The sequence below is a fragment of the Microcaecilia unicolor genome, chromosome 1, assembly GCF_901765095.1.
Source record: "Microcaecilia unicolor chromosome 1, aMicUni1.1, whole genome shotgun sequence".
In the NCBI taxonomy this organism is placed as follows: domain Eukaryota; kingdom Metazoa; phylum Chordata; class Amphibia; order Gymnophiona; family Siphonopidae; genus Microcaecilia; species Microcaecilia unicolor.
The window spans coordinates 348,082,798-348,095,734 of record NC_044031.1 but is presented as its reverse complement, the minus strand read 5'-3'; the positions used below and the strand labels follow the sequence as shown (position 1 = coordinate 348,095,734).

At 39.8% G+C, this 12,937-nt stretch overlaps 1 protein-coding gene across 1 annotated transcript in view; it reads left to right on the top strand.

The window, feature by feature from the left end:
- LOC115474075 (polycystic kidney disease protein 1-like 1) overlaps window positions 1-12,937 on the top strand; it is an 889,490-nt gene that overhangs the window by 530,296 nt on the left and 346,257 nt on the right. The gene's annotated exons all lie outside the window — the stretch shown is intronic.

Genomic DNA, 12,937 nt, shown 5'->3' with positions numbered 1-12,937 from the left:
GTGATTTTCCGGATTTAATTTGTGATGTGCTATCTCTCACTGTTACCAATAACCTACCCTTCAATTATGGGCTGCTCATGTCTTTGTCAGTGGGCAAACTTACAAAATCAGCAAGGGATCAAATACTTATTTCCCCCACTGTATATATATATATATATGTATATATATATATATATATATATATATATAAAGTCATAACAGCAAATGATAAAATAAAGTACAATAAATACATTACACATTCAAAAGTAAAATGGAGGAGGAGATAAGACAAGCCACTTTCCAAACATATAAAAGTGTATAAAACGTTGGATGGATTGAATCAAATCTAATAATGTATCAATACATACCTAAAAATCAGGGGTGATCAACATACCCCTTCAAAAAAAGCCTAAAACAAAATTAAAAAGATATACATTAATCCCATCTTGATCAGCCCATGTATCACAAACTCTACATCTCATCAGTCAGCTCAATTAAAATTCTCATCATATCAACAATTGACTATATTTCATGGTGTAAAGCATTCAATTACTCACTGTTATAAATCTTCTACAAATAGACCACCTTGAATCCTAAAACTTTATCAGCCTTTACTATATACCATCATCAAAAGACATGGCTGCATAAATGAAACTAACTTTCAAAAGCCATAACTCATTCTATAGTAAATATACTTATACATCTGCTTTACTCAATGCTGCCATCTCCCATAACATCACATGGATTAAAGCTGACTACTTGTCAGCAGACACTGCTCTGGATCAAAATGCAACACCAATACTATCTGTGCTGTGGCTTCCCCCTTTTTTTAAAAAAGAAAACACTCTATTTCTCCCTCAATCACCAAACAAGCTCATTCTTACTAGATATACTTGTACATCTACTTTAATCCATGCTACCATCTCACAAACATCACATAGATTCAAGCTAGCTACTTACTGTGCTTGTTAACAGACACTGCTCTGGATCAAAGTGCAACAGCATTACCATCTGTGCTGTTGCTTGCTATTTTAAAACCTCATATCCAAGTCAAAGGTCATTACTTACTAAAAAAACGTCAAAAACTAATACCTTCACATCATTCAATTCTCAACACATACCTATTGCATAAATAGTGACAAAAAGAATAATCTATCTTAATAAACAAACTTTTAATCACTGCCAAACTGATAACATCATGACATCATAATGACAGACGTCAAGATAGGTTGTCACCTTTAACTCAAGCTTAGCTTCATTCTCACAATAGCACAATGTGTAATGACCACAAGCTATGCTTCCAACATGGTAACGCTTATATATCAAATTGGTGTCTGAAGCACTTTTAATCCAAAAAATGTGATGAATTGGACCATTTCCTTGATCCATAAATAATATAAAATAATTAAAAAAAAATTGTCTATAAAAATAATGTGTAGTCATTCTCCTGATTCAGTCCAAAGGGTTTCACTGTGTTGAATTTAAAAATCATTCTTTGCTCTGCTTGTAATAGTTGCCTGTCTGTATCTCCACCTCTCCAAAATGTTTTAATTTTTAATAATACAAGGAACTTTAATTCTTCAAAAGAGTGCTTCAAGTCATATACATGTTCAACTAGTGGTTTCTCCTGTATATTTCTCTTTATAGCACTTTTATGCTCAGCAATGCGTTTGTTAAATGCTCTCATAGTTTTTCCAATATACACAAGTCCACATGGACAAATCACTGCATAGACCACCTGTGTAGTCTTACAGTTGGAGTATTGCTTCAATTCATATCTCTCTCCTGTCATGAGGTGAATAAACCATTTAGTTTTCAAATTAACAGTACAAAATGAGCAATTCAAACATGGAAAATGTCCCCACACTGGATCATCTCTTATGAGTACAGGTAGAGCCGATGGTGCAAGACAGTCCTTCAAATTCCTATTCCTTTTGAATGCTATTAATAATTCTTTATCAGAAAAGTATGGAATACTCTGTATCAATGACCAATGCTTCCTAAATATTTTAATTAAATCAGATGACATGTGGTCATAATATAATGTACATACAATCTTATCTTCTTTTTTCTTTTTCAAATCAATAGTAGTATGGAGGAGATCATTTCTTTGTTTCTGTGACATTCTAAACAGCCCTTCTTCAATGTATTTCCTTGGGTACCCTCTTTGTATAAATCTGTTAGCCATTACCTTCATTTGTTTTCTGCATTCGTCATTATTTGAACACAGTTTCTTTACTCTCAAAAACTGAGTATAGGGCAGGTTACGCTTCAGTGGATGGCTATGACAGCTACCATATTGTAACAATTTATTTCGGTCTGTGGGTTTTCTATATAATGTCGTCACAAATTTACCATATCTAAATTGAATTAATATATCTAGAAAAGGTATCTCCTTTCTGCTATAATTCATTTGAAACTTCAAATTTTTATCCCTTTTATTCAACCTTTCAAAGAACTCTTTTAATAATGATTCATCTCCTTCCCATATCACCAAAATGTCATCAATAAATCTCCTCCATACCATGATATGTCTATTATACGGATTCTCTCGTATATATTTCTCTTCAAAATGTGCCATATAAAGATTGGCTACAGAGGGGGCTACCGTTGCCCCCATAGCTGTCCCCTTCACCTGTTTATAATATTGGCCTTCAAAAACAAAAAAAATTTCTTTTAGGGCTAATGTAATCAATTGCATGATAAATTAGGTAGGTACTCTTCTAAACATAGTCCTATGAACCAGTGCTTGCTTAATCACTAACAAGGCTTCATCTTGTGGGATGTTAGTGTATAGGGATTCAACAATTAAAACAAAATATGAAGGTAAATCCCTCCAAATACTTCTGTTCAAACAACAATATAAATTAATGGAAAGGAACAGTCAAGAATCAACTGACAATTCAACTGACCGTATTTAAATTTATGAGTACAAGAGGTGACGCCTCACGAAGCCCCCGGCTACACAATTTGAAAGCTCACAGGGGCTGGGCTGCTTCATCATCGGCAACCACCTCTACAAATTTTTCTCTTATTGCTTTTCCTTTACTTAGAAAATTCATTGTACATAGCACTTAGCTTTAATTCCATCTGGATTCCCAAGATGCTGTATATGACCATGACCAACGGTGGCCAGCGTTTCGTTGCCTGCCTCAGGGTCACATGGAGGCATATTTTCAAAGCACTTAGCCTTCCAAAGTTCCATAGAAACCTATGGAACTTTGGAAGGCTAAGTGCTTTGAAAATATGCCTGATGGTCTGCATCAATCTGTGAAAGAGAAAAAGTAGTGAGAACACCCAACTATACAGTGTGGCACTAATTCTATCCTACAAAAATTCTTTTAAAAACCTTAACTCTAAGAAACCTCAGCTTCAGCGGGCCAGTAAAAGAAAAAATGGCCTCTGTAACTTAAATACTGGGTTACGTCAGACGCCAGGATATGACCTGACCAATCAGCTTGTAGACAATCAATACATCGACCGAACACAACTCGTGATCTCTTTCATTAAAGGGTCCCAACCTCTATGACTAGAAGAAGTGACCCCATTCGATTTTACCGTTAAGACCCACTGGAGCCAGTGAGTTCAAGCGGTGTATCCACTTCTGTTCACACTGGAACAGAATCCGTTTCCTATTGACTCTAATCCTTACTGGGGAGATCTCTATCTGTTGTAGAACAAAACATTTAAATTCAGAAAAAGAATGTTGCATTACTGCACAATGATGAGCAAGTGGGGTAACAACTTTGTTAGTATTAAGCACACTGCGATGTTCAATCAGACGAACATATAGTGTACGTGAAGTCTGCCCTACATAGAGCTTACTGCATGGGCAAACCAAACAATACACTACATGGTCTGATTTACAGTTAGTGTCCACTTTTAAAACAAACTCATGTGAAGTGACCGGGTGTGTAAACACCTCAATTTCTAACATGATGTCACACATGCAGCAACCCCCACATCTTTTATGTCCTCCAAAGGTGGGAGTTGAAAACCTATGCATCGGTAGCAGGGAAGGGCATAAAAGTTCTTTCAAGTTCTGAGACCTGCTATACGCAAAACGTATCTTCTGATTTTTAAATGTTGGCAAAGTCTGTATTATACTCCAATGATCTCTGAGTATTTTGGCTATCTTATAAACGTCATTGCTGTACCGTAAAACACATGTAATCAGTCCATCCTCTTCAGGAGATGTTTCGATCCTTCCCTTGGGCTGTAATAATAACTCCCCTGGGGAGATCTTACATCAGAGATTCCACACATTTTATGTCCATTTTAAGTACATGGGACATTCCATTGGACAACTTTTTGCTGGTAACTATAGACGTAGTTTCACTGTACACATCCATTCCTCAAGATGAGGCTCTGGAAGTAATTGAAGTAACATTGCTGGAAAGACATGGAGCGGCGCTTACTTCATTTATTCTAAAATTAGCATCTTTGGCTTTGAAGAAAAACTATTTTCAATTTGATCACAAGATCTTTCAACAAATTTCGGGGGTAGCTATGGGGGCTACCCTAGCGCCCTCGGTAGCTAATCTCTTTATGTCACTTTTCGAGGAGAAGTTTGTTTACACCTGTCCTCATTGGCACCACATTAAATTGTGGTGCAGATTTATAGATGATATATTTTTTGTTTGGGAGGCAGATTTACAGACTTTGGAACAGTTTTTAAATTTCCTAAATCAATGCCATCCCACCATTAAATTTACGAGTCATCATGATGTTCAAGAGATTAGCTATTTGGATGTTCAAGTTAAGAAGGAGGCATCCTCTTTTGGGACTACCGTATATCGAAAGGAGACTGATGTCAATAGTCTTTTGCAGTATGAAAGTTGCCATCCCAGATGTCTAAAAAACAGTTTACCATTCTCTCAGATGTTGCGATATCGTCGGCTGTGTTCCGAGATGGCAGATTTTCGTGAGCAGGCAAGAACTTTAAGCAAACGATTATATGATAGGGGGTATCCCAAGAAGATTGTTAAACATGCATACCGTAGGGCTAAATATAATCATCGTGAGTTATTATTACAGCCCAAGGGAAGGATCGAAACATCTCCTGAAGAGGATGGACTGATTACATGTGTTTTACGGTACAGCAATGACGTTTATAAGATAGCCAAAATACTCAGAGATCATTGGAGTATAATACAGACTTTGCCAACATTTAAAAATCAGAAGATACGTTTTGCGTATAGCAGGTCTCAGAACTTGAAAGAACTTTTATGCCCTTCCCTGCTACCGATGCATAGGTTTTCAACTCCCACCTTTGGAGGACATAAAAGATGTGGGGGTTGCTGCATGTGTGACATCATGTTAGAAATTGAGGTGTTTACACACCCGGTCACTTCACATGAGTTTGTTTTAAAAGTGGACACTAACTGTAAATCAGACCATGTAGTGTATTGTTTGGTTTGCCCATGCAGTAAGCTCTATGTAGGGCAGACTTCACGTACACTATATGTTCGTCTGATTGAACATCGCAGTGTGCTTAATACTAACAAAGTTGTTACCCCACTTGCTCATCATTGTGCAGTAATGCAACATTCTTTTTCTGAATTTAAATGTTTTGTTCTACAACAGATAGAGATCTCCCCAGTAAGGATTAGAGTCAATAGGAAACGGATTCTGTTCCAGTGTGAACAGAAGTGGATACACCGCTTGAACTCACTGGCTCCAGTGGGTCTTAACGGTAAAATCGAATGGGGTCACTTCTTCTAGTCATAGAGGTTGGGACCCTTTAATGAAAGAGATCACGAGTTGTGTTCGGTCGATGTATTGATTGTCTACAAGCTGATTGGTCAGGTCATATCCTGGCGTCTGACGTAACCCAGTATTTAAGTTACAGAGGCCATTTTTTCTTTTACTGGCCCGCTGAAGCTGAGGTTTCTTAGAGTTAAGGTTTTTAAAAGAATTTTTGTAGGATAGAATTAGTGCCACACTGTATAGTTGGGTGTTCTCACTACTTTTTCTCTTTCACAGATTGACGCAGACCATGTGACCCTGAGGCAGGCAACGAAACGCTGGCCACCGTTGGTCATGGTCATATACAGCGTCTTGGGAATCCAGATGGAATTAAAGCTAAGTGCTATGTACAATGAATTTTCTAAGTAAAGGAAAAGCAATAAGAGAAAAATTTGTAGAGGTGGTTGCCGATGATGAAGCAGCCCAGCCCCTGTGAGCTTTCAAATTGTGTAGCCGGGGGCTTCGTGAGGCGTCACCTCTTGTACTCATAAATTTAAATACGGTCAGTTGAATTGTCAGTTGATTCTTGACTGTTCCTTTCCATTAATTTATAGTGTATAGGGATTCAACATCAAATGTAACTAATAATATATTATTGTTGGTAACTTTTATCTCATCAAGTATATTAATAATATGTGTTGAGTCCCTGACGTAGGAAGGAATGAGGGGAATCAAAGGTCGGAGGAACATGTCTGTGAATTTAGAAAGAGGTTCCAACAGAGAGCCTATCCCTGAAACAATAGGTCTGCCTGGAGGATCCTTCAGAGATTTGTGTATCTTGGGTAATATATAAATCACAGGTATCCGTGGGTGATCTACTTTCAAAAATTCGACTTCCCTTGGTGTCAAAAATCCTGCTTGTGATCCCAGAGAAATAAGTGAGTCAATTTTCGATTTCAAAGCTGATGTTGGGTCCCTGTCGGGTACTGCTTTTATCTTGGTTTGAATAAATTATTTCTTTGTTTTTATATATGTGTATCGGTCTACTTTTTATAACAGACTTTTATGTAGCAAGTAGACTGTTGCCTTTTGTGTTTTTCTTTTAATCTCATCTAACAGGCAATCAAATCGCTCTGATAACCCTCGCTGAATATTGCTCTCTCCAAAATCCAACATCCAATACTGTTTTTGTCCTACCAGAGAAATCCTTGTTCTCCAGCCTTCAGTCCTGCTTGTCTCCAGCCTCATCTGCTCCAGCCTGTTCTAGTTGTCACGATTGTGTCCATGTTTCATGCTGTCATGCATCTCGCCACCTGGTGGTTAGACCTGGTGGCTGCGAGGGACTGTCTGTTTGCTGTTTCCCATGTTCCAGAAGCCATGTCGGTCCGGTCCGGTCCGGATCTTCCATCCTTCCAGACTGTCTTGGGATTTTTGGAACTTAGCAGCACCCTTACCTGGTGAACTCCCTCGTATGTTGCCTTTATTAAGCATCTGGGAACTTTCAGGCTTTGCTTGGCAAAAGAGGTCTTCAGTTGTGTTCTTGTCCTTGTTGGTCTGTTGCGGCTCCTGCCCTGAAAGCTTGCTTTGCCTGTCTTTGACTCTGCTTGGTTCCTGGTTTATTCTATTGTCTGCTGCCTGCCCAAGACTCTGCTTGTTTCCTGGGTTATTCTATTGTCTGCTGCCTGCCCAAGACTCTGCTTGCTTCCTGGTTTATTCTACTGTCTGCTGCCTGCCCAAGTCCCTGCTGGATTCCTGGTTTACTACTGATGGTCGCCAGCTTATAGACTCTGTTGGGTTCCTGGTTTCCCTTCTGCTTTGCTGCCTGCCGGTAAGACTCTGTTTGGCTCATGGACTATTCTCCTGCTTCTGCTTAGTGCTTCTATTCCAGTCCAGCTGCTCCAGTCCAGCCTGGTAAAACTTGCCTCCTGTTTGGGTGATTTGCCTGCCGCTGCTGCTCCTTGGCAGTGGCCCAAGGGCTCACTTTTCCTCACTAGCGTGACACCAGTCCTGCTCGTCTTCAGCCTCATCTGCTCCAGCCTTCTGTCCTCCTGTTCCAGCCTTCAGTCCTACTGTGCCAGCCTGTTCCAGTCCTGCTTGTCTTCAGCCTTGACTCCATCCTTCCAGCCCTCAGTCCTTCTACTTCAGCTAGTTCCAGTCCTGCTTTTCTTCAGCCTCGACTCCATCCTTCCTTCCATAAGCTATTGTCCTGATGTTTCAATTGCTGTTTCTACTTATCACCTGAAAGTTCAACTACTGTTGAATAAATATGGCCCCTATACACATTCTCTTCCTAGCCCTATCCCTTCCCAATCTTTTCCCTCACCCCCTCACTGTCCATTACAGGAACTCACTGCCCATCCATTGATTTCGTCACCTCACCTTCTCATTTTTTATGATTATCATTTTTATTGATTTTTCAAAACTTAAACAGATTACATCTGTTAAGTAAAACACAGCCATAGGAAAAGAAGAAAATAACACAATTCTTTCAAATCAGGTAATAATCATAACAAAATAAGTAAGACTTTCTTAGACCCCAATAATGAGAGGGGGGTAGGAATTAGTGAAGATTATAGTCATATTTAACAAACATTGACAGAATTATGGTGCTGTACTTCTCATTATTTACTTTCTGTCTCTCTATTGCTATTTCGAGTCAAGAAAAGATTTAAGCTGTTCAGGCATATAAAAAACATATTTTGTCTGACTTAACCTTACTATACATTTACAAGGATAGGATAAAAGAAAAGACCCTCCTAGCTCCAATGTCCTTGACTTTATAGAAAGAAACATTTTTCGCCTTTGCTGAGTTGTCTTTGTTACATCAGGATAAAGCCAAATTTTTTCACCTCCAAAATTGTAATTAGCAGATTTAAAATAAAGTCTCATAACTGAATTCAGATCTTGCTCAAAAACAAAGGAAACGATCATTGTAGCTCTTTTGGTGACATGGTCAAGTGATTGTTCTAGAATTGTTGTAATATTGTCCACATCAATATCATTATTCACATTTCTTTCTCCATCTACATTTTTTATTTTGTTCGGTATATAATATATTTTATTTAGGGGTGGTATAGCTTCTTGCGGATACTTTAAATTTTCTTTTAGGAATCTAGTAAATAATTCTAACGGAGTCAACCCCAAAAGTCTAGGAAAATTTAGTAGACAGAGATTTAATCTCCTATTGTAGTTCTCTATTTGTTCTATCTTTCTTTGAATATCCACGTTATCCTTTGCCACAGTTGCTTTAAACTCACGTGTTTGTTCCACCTCATTTTGTAAATCAGATATCTTTAAGGAAAAATCTTGTTTATGTTTTAACTGTTTTATTGAGATCAACATTACAAAAGTTAGAGCTTCATTGTACAAATGATTTCAGTGTTACAAAGAACAAAGTCATCAATAAAAGTAAATTGGTTGTACCAACATAGATCAAACAGATCTTATTGTTCTCAATTATTTGTATTTTAATCCCCTCCCCCATCCTCTACGGACCCTTCCACCACAACCTCACCTGTCCGACCTCCCTAAACCCCCACCCTCCCCCCTCCTACCCCTACCTCCCTCCCCCTGCTCCTACCACACCTAACCCCTCCCCCCAAAATATTATGCACACTGATTGGGTAGTTTCTGTTTTATTGTCATGAGTTACAGCACGTTAAGTACCAAACTCCTCCCTCTAGGGGACAAGGTATCTATGTATGCACCCCAGATTTTCAAAAAAGTGTTTTTGTGGCAGACTGATCTCTTAGCTTCCCTCGCCTCCCACATCATCAACTGGTGTACAAGGTTCCTCCAATGCCAGTACTCCGGGACCGCTTCAACTGTCCAATAGTGCAGAATACATTTCCTAGCCAGCAATCCAAGTTTACAGAACAATAATGTTTCCTTCGCCGTCGCCCCTCTAAAAGATCCCAGAATGTCCAACAGCATCTGCCTCGGTGTACCTACAATAGTACAATCCAGGATCTTCGATAAATAGTTAACTATTTTCCCCCCAAAACTCCTAATTTTTCTACAGCTCCAAAAGGCATGATAGAATGTGTTAGCTGTTCTCTTACATTTCTGACACAAAGGGGTTAGACCGCCAAATTTCGCAAGCTGCGCTTGGGTCATGTAGGCTCTGTGGACTACCCTGAAGGCACTCTCTCTGTAATGAGCACCACTAATAGGCCTAGGAATCCCTTTCAAATATCGCTATATGTCCCAGGATTGCCAGATTTATCCCTAGATCTCTTTCCCACCGGGTTTTCAGTTGGGTTAGATCTCCACGCTCCCAGTACTGCCACAACGGCCTATGCAAACCGGAAATAGATAAAACGTTCTCCGAGATTTCATTAAAAAATACTCTCATCTTTTCTCCCAGTTTCAGTAGAAGCCGTCCCTGTTCTAAAGAACAGATGAAATGTTTCAGTTGACAATGGGCAAACGTATCATCACCTAACAATTGCTCCACAGGTTTAATCTCCCCATTATCTCCCAGCACATCCCCCAAACAATCCAATCCCCGATCTTCCCATCTTTGAAAAGCTAAGTTTTCTATACCAGGCATAAACATAGGATTCCCCCGTATGAGTATAATTTCTGTTACCCCAGTGCCCAATTTCAAGCTACCGCTCAAGAACTGCCAAGCTTCCCTCAGCGGGAGCAATAATATACTATCTTTATGTCTTCCTAACACTTGTGTATTTTCTACCTGCAAAATGGCTTGGAGATGAAAGGGGGCAAAGTATGCCTCTTCAAATTCTGTGGGCGTATAGTGATTTGAAGCAAAGATCCAATCCCCAACATGACGCAGCAGACAAGCCACATTATATAGCTTCAGATTAGGGAGCCCTCCCTGTTGCCAGCAACATCATCAATTGGTGTTTCAACTTAGCGTTTTTGTTTGCCCAGCAAAATTGCACCACTATCCTATAGAATGCCTTAAGATCTTTACCACGTAAGTATATAGGGATGGTTTGCAGCACACACAACCAACGGGGGAGTATCACCATGCATATAAGACATAGTCTTCCTATTAGTGGCAGTTGCAACATGCTCCAGCTCTCCAGCTGTTTAGTTTGTGAAAGCAAACGCCTAATATTAATAGAGTAAAGGTCAGTCACCACCGGCGTCAGCATTATTCCCAGGTAGCGAAACGATTCTCCCGCTCATTTCAATGGGAAAGGCCCCGGCCAAGCCGCTGCTATTGTTACATCAGTGGCCAAAGCCTCAGATTTCTCCAAATTTAATTTAAATCCAGAATAGTCGCCAAATTCCTTAAACACCTCCAGTAAGGCTTGCAGCGATTCCACCGGGTCTGTTAGCACGACCAGTATGTCATCAGCAAAAGCCACCAGTTTAAATGTGTTGTCCCCTATCATTACTCCCTGTATATCAGATGTAGCATAAATATCTCTGATCAGCGGATCTAGATACAGTGCAAATAGTAATGGTGACAGCAGACAACCCTGCCTGGTATCCCGCTCTATGCTAAACTCCTCCGAGCAATTTCCATTTACCAAAATTCGTGTATATGGTGAAGTATACAATGTCTTGACTGCCCTTAAATACCAGCCCTCAAAACCATATTTTGTTAAAGTCAAAAACAGAAATCCCCAATCCACCCGGTCAAACGCCTTTTCTGCATCAAAGCTGATCAACTTCGTTGGTGTTGACTCCGCCCCTATCTTTTCTAATGATGTCAAAATTCGTTTTATGTTCTTTGAGATTGTTCTTCCTTTAACAAAACCCACTTGTCTATCCTGCACCAGCTTTGGTAAAACTCGGCTCATACGATTCGCCAGTATCTTAGCAAAAAGTTTCACTTTGCAGGTTATCAATGATATTGGGCGATATGACTCTGGCAGAGTGGGGTCCCTATTGGGCTTGGGGATCAAAATAATTTGGGCCATGTTCAATTGATTTGGAAGTAATCCATCCTCAACCCAGCCATTAAAAACTTCAACCAGTGGTGGTATTATAGCCTCACCCAGTATCTTATAAAATTCCACTCTTAATCCATCTGGGCCTGGAGCCTTCCCCATTTGACTGTTATTTATAGCCCATTGAACTTCGTCTGCAATGATAGGAACATTTAATTGTCCTTGCTCTGATTCTGACAGCTCCGGATGATTTACTCCTTCTAAATAAAGATCCCCTGGCAGCCCTGCCTCCCCTTCTTCTGCGTACAACTTCTGATAGAACTTTTGGAAAACCGCTCGAATTTCAGAGTCAGTATGACATAATTTACCTGTGCGATTCCTTACGGATAACACCAGGTGGGAGGCCTGCCTCCGGGCAATCAACCGAGCCAACATTTTCCCTCCCTTATTGCCATATTTATATAATTGAAATTTAAAGTATTCCTGGGATTTCTTTTCTCTCTCATGAATGAGAGAGTTCAGTGCTACCTGAGCCGCCAGCAAATCCGATCGCAGCCAGTGACATGGACTCTCTCCATATTGCTTCCGCATTGTCTTAATTTGTTTTTCTAACCTTCAAATTTCTTTATCTCTCGCTCTTTTAAACTGGCAGACATAACTGATAGTTTCTCCACGTAGCACGGCCTTAGCTGCTTCCCAAAACATTATGGGATTAGAAGCCGTGTGTTCATTAAAGCGCTTATATTCTGCCCAGATTTTATGTAAATGTTCACAAAACCCTACATGATTAACTAGGTAGCTAGGGAATGTCCACTGTCTAAAGTAATCTCCCCCATCCCCTGGGTTCCATGTTACCCAAACCTCAGCGTGATCAGATATGCCATAAGGTCCTATCTGTGTCTCTCGTATTTCTCCCATGAGGGAACGTGTTACTAATAAGTAGTCTATGCATGACTGTGTGTTGTGAGCCCTTGACAGATGCGTGTAATCTCTGTCCTGGGGGTGTAATACCCTCCAGACATCCAGGAGGTCCAATAGAGATACACATATTTGGAAGTCCTCATGATGATGTGAGACGATGTGGGAGCAGGTTTAGATCTATCCAAATGCGGATCCATTACCATATTAAAATCGCCTCCCCAAATCTGAGGGATTGAATTTTCTTTTGTCAAAAGTCTTACGAGTGTCTTGTAAAATTTGAGATCAATCTGATTGGGTGCATAGATACTACCCAGCATTACTGGCCCTCTAGCCACAACTGTGTTACAAAAAAACATATCTTCTTTCCATATCTTTGACTACATTAGTAATTGGCCCTAACACTCCCCTCCGAATCAGAATGGCCACTCCTCCTTTTTTCCCTTTTGCTGGGGAATAAACACAGTCCCCCACCCACCATTTTT